This window comes from Pezoporus flaviventris, unplaced genomic scaffold (assembly GCF_033815535.1).
Source record: "Pezoporus flaviventris isolate CSIRO_AGI_PZ_B2104156 unplaced genomic scaffold, CSIRO_AGI_Pfla_v1 ptg000005l, whole genome shotgun sequence".
Classification (NCBI taxonomy): Eukaryota; Metazoa; Chordata; class Aves; order Psittaciformes; family Psittacidae; genus Pezoporus; species Pezoporus flaviventris.
Genome location: NW_026892553.1, coordinates 20802081 through 20808095, shown reverse-complemented (window position 1 = coordinate 20808095; position 6015 = coordinate 20802081).

Here is a 6015-nt window from a genome sequence, read left to right as displayed (position 1 = left end):
TCTGGGTTGACGGGAAACAGGCTGCCAAGCCAGCTTCAGAAAGAATCTGGAAGAATTTGGGAAGAAGAGATGCTGCAGGCTAATACCAGCCATCCGCTACCCTGTGGGGAGGTACTGCTACTGCACGTAGGGCTCCTCTGAGGCTTCTTCTGCTCTAGGCCTGTCTTGTAGGCTTCTGGGAGCAGTTTTGATGATGTTGCACTATGAAAGCCTCCTAGAAGAGCAGCAGCAGGCAGTTTTCCAAGGGCTGGGGATTCAGTTTTAGTCCTTTCTCCAAGATAAGAAAATCCCCCCAGTTCCGAAGGCAAGGCTTGCTCTCCTGGGATCCCCCTCTGCATGTGCACGTCTAACACCCTCCTGGTACATTGCTCCTGTTGCTCTCTTTGGGTGAGTTTATTTCCTCCTTATGTTGCTGACTGCTGGCATCTGCTGAGGAGTCCCAAAGAGTATTTAGGAGTTGGCATTTGTATTCCTCACCTGTCATAGCCCTGGCCCAGCAGCAAGGGCTGCTCTGTAGCCCCCGAGGGCTACCTGAATAAGTGGTGCTGCTCCGGAGGCAGGCTGGACCCAGCACACCTTGGCATATTGCTCACCTGCACGGTCTGGTGCCCAGCATCCTGGGGTTTGTTGGGTTGAAACAGCCCCAAAATCTTGAGATTATCGCAGAGTGATGAAGCTGGTTTCTTTCTATTGCTCGTTTTTTCCCCTTGGGGTCCCCAGAGAGCCACTTTCTGTGTCATGCTCCATGCTCCCAGCGCTTCATCGCTGTTTCTGGACATGAAGTAGTATGGACAATGCAAGCAGTACAGCGTTCCTGGCAAGGGAGGATGCTCCGTGCTGAGAGGTGGGAAAAGCGCCCAGGGTTTGGGGTTTTCACTTTGAGGGAAAAAAGCAAATGGTTTTGCTCTGGATCCTGCTACACAGAAGGGAAAGGAAAACTCTTGGACAGCAAAAGGAAGAGCAGAAGGAAGAATGTTCACTGTTAATTGACTCAAAACGCAAGTTTTTCAGTCCAGAAAGAGAATAGAGACATGTGCAGTTCCAAAAGCTACACCTATCTCAGGGAAACTTTTCAGAAAGCTGGCATTTGTATATGCATGCAAAGCCATACATCAAAGCTGTACATAAAGCTAAAGCTAGGGGGCCAAGCTTATGAAATCAAACGTAACCCCCCAAAGTGATTTCTATTGCAGAGGCTGCTCATAAGCATGAAGCCAGACGAAAGGGAGGTATTGAAGTTCACTTCCACCCCATCCCTGTTTGCCTCCAGCGGGGCTGCGCGGCGCTGGGCTAACCGGCAGAGAGCAGCCTGTGCTCGCGTCTTCCGATCGCGCCCATGCAGTGGGGGCCTGCGAGGGATGGGCATGAACCGCGGCTTGTCGGGGAGCGCTGCGGGGCTGCTTTGGGGCTCTGGACGCGCCGTGATGAAGCCGAGTCCTTTGGCATCGCTCCTGCCTGGCTGGCGGCTCTCGCAGTGTCCGAGCTCTGAATTAGAGCGGCTGCAGTGAAAGGTCTTTTGTATCCAGTGCCAGATGCATTAAAAGGACAGAGGATCACAGAATGGTTTGGGTGAGAAGAAACCTTCAAAGCCCATTTGGTCCAACCCCTGCAATGGGCAGGGACATCTCCAACCAGACCACGTTGCTTAGAACCACATCCAGCCTGGTCTGCAATGTCTCCAGGGATGGGGCATCCACCACCTCTCTGGACAGCCTGTGCCAGGATTTTACCACTCTCACTGTACAAAGTCTCTTCCTCACTTCCAGCCTCAATCTCCCTCTTTTAGTTTAAGCCCATCACCCCTCGTCCTGCTGCAACAGCCCCTGCTGAAAAGCCTCTCCCCATCTTTCTTTGAGGCCCCTTTTAAGAACTGAAAGGCTGCAACAAGGTCTCCCCAGTGTCCTCTCTTCTCCAGACTGTAGTGCCTCATGGCTTCTAGCCAAGCATTCCAGTAGCCATAGGGCTGCCGTCTTAATGTCACCCTGGCCTCTGCAGGCTGAAATTGACCATGGATTACCTTGGCAAACCAGTTGTCCCACTAAGTGGAACTTTCCAGCCCTACATCACAACTCTGTGACACGTGGAGCACCCTCACTGCCCAGTCCCCAGAGTTCAGATGAGCCTCACCCTGTTCTCATTCACTCTCCATGCCTGAGGATGAGATGCCACTTCTGGTGCCAGAGGCTTTGAGAACACCAGGAGAGCAGGTCTGCAGTGTGTGCATTGCTCTTACACCCTTCCCTGGGTGTCTACGTCAGGCTGGTGTCAGGGACAAGATGCTGACCTGTGCCTTTGGTTTGATCTCACACCCCTCTCCTGGAGAGCAAACCTTGAACTACTCGATTCACATTTGCAAACTTTAACTCATGTACAAGCAAATACAGATTGTTGCCAAGAGAAACCTATTGAATTTTCCCTCTTGTTCATGCCCTGCCAGGCCCAAACAGATTCGTGTTCAGTGGAGCCCGAATGCAGTTTCATCCAGACATCTTCCTCTAGTGCACCACCTCCTGAGCTCCAGACTTACTTTATTTCTCCTCAGCAACCAGAAGAGAACTTCTGGTGCAGAGTTTTCACTATGAGTAGCTTTGTTATGGGTAGCCTGAGTTCCACAAGGTGAAATAAGCAACAAGCACCCCTGCCAACCAGCTTCCTGCCCCAGCAGGGATGGCTGTTCTCTATGCTATTAATAAAAATAAGGTAAAAGCAGATAATTCACTGTGAAAGAGTCTCTGGCTGGTGGGAACACTGGAAGGAGCTGGGTGCAGGTGCATTGATGGTGCACGGTACAGCTTCAAAGCTTATACTTTAATGAAATATGAATGTATGTTCAACTTCTCCTTTATTTCACCTCCCTGCGAGCCACTGATGATGATGCTCGCAATGTGCCTTGTCTGTGTGTGTATGTCCTGAATTTTCACCAGTGTGGATAAAGGAGCAAACCAGCCCTGTTCTCTGTGGCTTTCTATAGCAGGCTGGGCTGCAGGCATCCAGGTCCCCAGGTCACTGCTCGGCGCACTGCTGTGCACATCGCTGCTGGACCAAGGGTTCCTCTGCTCTTGCGAAGCCCCAGCACTGCTTCTCAGTATTCCCGCTCTCCCAGCATTGGGAATTATGCTTTCCTTCAGTCAGTTTCAGTCTTTTGAAGAACCCATAATCCATTTTCTTCTTTTAGGCCAAGGCATTATCTTCAATACAAGACACTTCTACATCTAAATTCCATTGCAGCCGCAGGGTCACACTGACTCCAGCTACCAATGCCAGCATGGCTTAATGGCTCCAGGGCAAACAGAGACCCAGGCACACACTTCAGAGCTGGTTGCAACAATGGAGTCACCTTTTCATTCTGGATGTGATGGATGGTTCAGGCGTGGTAGGCAGGAAAATGAAACCTGTCACTGGAAGACAGATGAGGGCAGCATTTCCCTGCAATGTCAGGACACGCTTGTTCCCTCTCTCTGAATAGGTTTTCACCTTACCTTGGCTGTTAGTGTCTAAACTCCTTCCAGGGGAGCCTTGCCAAATGTTCTTGTTCTTCATATGAAATGTAGGGGCCACGTTGCTTGGGAGGTATGCGGAAGGTACACAAAAACAGAGGCAGTTTTTGCAACTCAGAACTCATTTATATGACAGAGGTTTCTCCCCTTTTCTAATGGATCCTTTGGCATCACTTGGGGTTTTGTGGGTTTTTTTGGTTGGTTGGTTTGGTGGTGGTGTTTAATTACTGTGTACAGTGAATGGTGTATTTGCTGTTTCCTTGTGTTTTAAAGGGAGGAATGGCCATAGTAGCCAGTGGAGAACTGTGCTGATGAAATGAAGGTGTGCAGAAGCAGGCAAAGGTCCTGCTACTGTGTTTTTCTGTGTTGATGCTGTTGCCCCTTTCTCTGTTGATGTCTTCCTTGTGTCATGACCAGGCTGAGGATGGCATTTAACTGCCAGGACAGTCTGGGAGTCTCCAGCTGTTACTGTTGGTCCTTGATGTGTTTCCCTAAAGAGCCAGCTCTGGCCTTTGCACATATTGGACTTGATGATCCTAAAGCTCTTTTCCAACCTAATTGATTCTCTGATTCTATATCACCAGTGTATGCAGACCCACTGTTATCCTTGGGATGCTTAATGTTCTATTCACCTGCCTTGGCCAGATGGGAGCCGCGGCATTCCCACAGCCAGGGTTGCTCTGTAAGACCAAGCCAGCAGTGGGTAAACCCCTTTTCTCATCTCACTGCAGTGCAAGGGATGAGGTCATATTGTACCTGTCGGATTGCTAGCTGACAGCTGGATTCTCTGGTCCTGCTTAGCCCACGGCAGCACCGAGCCGCACTCCTCCCGCTCATCCAGAGCACTAGGATTCATTAGCCTGCATTTATCAGCTCTTGCTAGGGAAATAGTGAATAATGAGGCCTGGTTCAGGTAATGAAATGATCTCCCTCTCACATCTGATTACACTGCTGCTTATTATTTCCTTGGTGTGTAATTTTGCTTCCCTGGAAACTTGTTTTCCAAACACTAATGACTGCAGTTATGGCCTAAAGCTGAACCTGCCCAGCAGCACTGCAGGAGCCTGGTGAGTTCTTTGTGGTACCATCATTAGCTAATGGATGGATGGAGACAGCCCCTGCCCCTTTGCTGGAAGTTACAAGGAACACCACCAGGAAAGGTGCAGCCCTTGGCATCCATTATGAGCAGCTTATCTCCTTCAGGTATCAATGCTGTGACTCTGCCAAGCTAATTGCCCTTCTTCTCTGGCATTGAGTTTCTCGGAGAGATATCTACTATGATTCCTCTTCATTTGTAGTTTGCTGGCCAAGAAAAAGACATATTGCTCTCATTTCTTCCTTAATTCCCTTTCTTCTTCAGTACCTTTCCTGAGTAACCAGAGTAGTGCAGGCTATTCCAGATGCCTTATATGGGAATACTGAATTTTCTCTCTACTGGAATGACTTTCCTGGTACATCTTAGAATTCCATCTGCTTTTTCCATGGCAACCTGCATTTGGTAGCCTGGAGTCATCCTGAGCGAAGGAAATGTGGCCAGAAATGAGCTTTTGGGACCCTTCCCACCCAAACCAGTCCATGATTGTCAAGACAGGAGGCACCTGGTTCTGTCATGGACTCCCGTGGTGTGCAGTGCTGGGACAAACTGGCCCCGTAGTAGTGCCTCTCCTTGTGTTGCCCAGGGTACATTTGATTGCATACATATGCAGACAGTCACTAAAAGGGGAAATCTGACCACACAGTGCAGGGGCTGCAAACCATCCCAGGAGGCTTATTAGCCTGATTGATGGTACATGGCTTCTCCCCAGGAGCTGAGCAGAGTGTAAGCCATCCTTATATGAAAACAAGTGTGGGGAAAAGACATTTCTGCAGAGAATCGTTCAGTCTTTTCAAATTAGGTTTCTTTTTTAACCTAAACTGTTGACTAATGGGCTGAAAAATTCCTAAATGTGCCTGGTTTTTGCAGACAATGCCATTTTTCTCAGGAAAGAAAATCATTAAGTGACAAGTGAATGAGTGTGTCCTTGTCAGAGTGGTTCTCAGGCTCAGCTGGGGAAACAGATGTGGAAACGGTTTAAATTGAATGGTTTTCCAAGCTCTGAGTCAAAATGTAAATTGTCAGGATTTGTTTTCCTTTCAGGGCTTTGCACATATTTGCTCTATGCTCCAATTGTGCATTACTGCAGAAGTCAGCGGCCTGGTAGCTTATCAGTGCACTCATTTCCCAAGCTGTATTTCATCCCGACGGCCTGAACACCTTGGAGGAATTCCCTGGGAGCTTTGTTGCTTGCATCTGGCTGCTCCTCCGTGGTGAAGCTGGACTTGGGCAGCCAGCCTGCGCTTCAGCCCATTGGTAGGCATGTAATGGGTCACCCTGTGTTGGAGGAGAGATGCCATTTCATTGCCTCTCTAGGATCATCCCAAACTCTGGGAAAGGTCCTATGGGGCTTTACCAAAGCAACGACTTAGTTTTGTTTTGCTGCCATGAGCTTTGTCCTTCTGACACAGCTGCTGTAAACCC